The sequence below is a fragment of the Bison bison genome, unplaced genomic scaffold (genome assembly GCF_000754665.1).
Source record: "Bison bison bison isolate TAMUID 2011002044 unplaced genomic scaffold, Bison_UMD1.0 scf7180017863030, whole genome shotgun sequence".
NCBI lineage: Eukaryota > Metazoa > Chordata > Mammalia > Artiodactyla > Bovidae > Bison > Bison bison.
In genome coordinates this window covers 103,602-104,796 of record NW_011493602.1, presented here as the reverse complement: position 1 = coordinate 104,796, position 1,195 = coordinate 103,602, and positions in this window count along the sequence as shown.

Genomic DNA, 1,195 nt, shown 5'->3' with positions numbered 1-1,195 from the left:
ATTGGAAAAGACAATGATGCTGGGAAAGATTGAAGGCAGGAGGAGAAGGGGACGACAGAGGATGAGATGGTCGGATGGCATCATCGACTCAATGGACATGAGTTTGAGCAAGCTCTGGGAGTTGGTGAGGGACAGGGAGGCCTGGTGTGCTGCAGTCCATGGGGTTGCAAAGAGATGGACACAACTGAGTGACTGAACTGACAGATCTGAAGCTCCAATCTGAAGCTCCAATCCTTTGACCGTGTGATGAGAAGAGCCATCTCATTGGAGAAGACCCTGATGCTGGAAAGATTGAAGGCTGGAGGAGAAGGGGACGACAGAGGATGAGATGGTTGGATGGCATCCCTGACTTGATGGACATGAGGTTGAGGAAGTTCTGGGAGTTTGTGATGGATAGGGAGGCCTGGCGTGCTGCAGTTTATGGGGTTACAAAGATTCGGACATGACTTAGTGACTGAACAACAAAAAACAACTGGGATGGTTAAAAAAAAAAGTCTTTGATTGCCAAGGGTTAAGGAGGAGGGGAGGGGTTAGACAGAGCACAGGTGGTTATAAACTGTGGGCTTTACTGAGTAATCAGGTAATAATACTGGCTTGTCAACTATAGCAGACACACTGCACTAAACTCAGATGTTAATGAGAGGGGATAGATAAATAGATGATAGAACACAGAAACGGGAAGATAAATAGTAGAAACAGGTAGATACAGATGATAGAAACAGGGAAATATAGATGATAGAAACAGGGAGATAATAGAAGACATAAACAGACAGATAATAGATGATAGAAACAGGGAGATAATAGATGATAGAAACAGATAATAGATGATAGAAACAGGCAGATAATAGATGATAGAAACAGTTGGATAATAGATGATAGAAACAGGAGATAATAGATGATAGAAACAGGCAGATAATAGATGACAGAAACAGTTGGATAATAGATGATAGAAACAGGCGGATAATAGATGATAGAAACAGGCAGATAATGGATGATAGAAACAGGCAGATAATAGATGATAGAAACAGGTGGATAATAGATGACCAGTTCAGTTCAGTCGCTCATTCATGTCGGACTCTTTGTGACCCCATGAATCACAGCACGCCAGGCCTCCCTGTCCATCACCAACTCCCGGAGTTCACTCAGACTCACATCCATCGAGTCAGTGATGCCATCCAGCCATCTCATCCCTGTC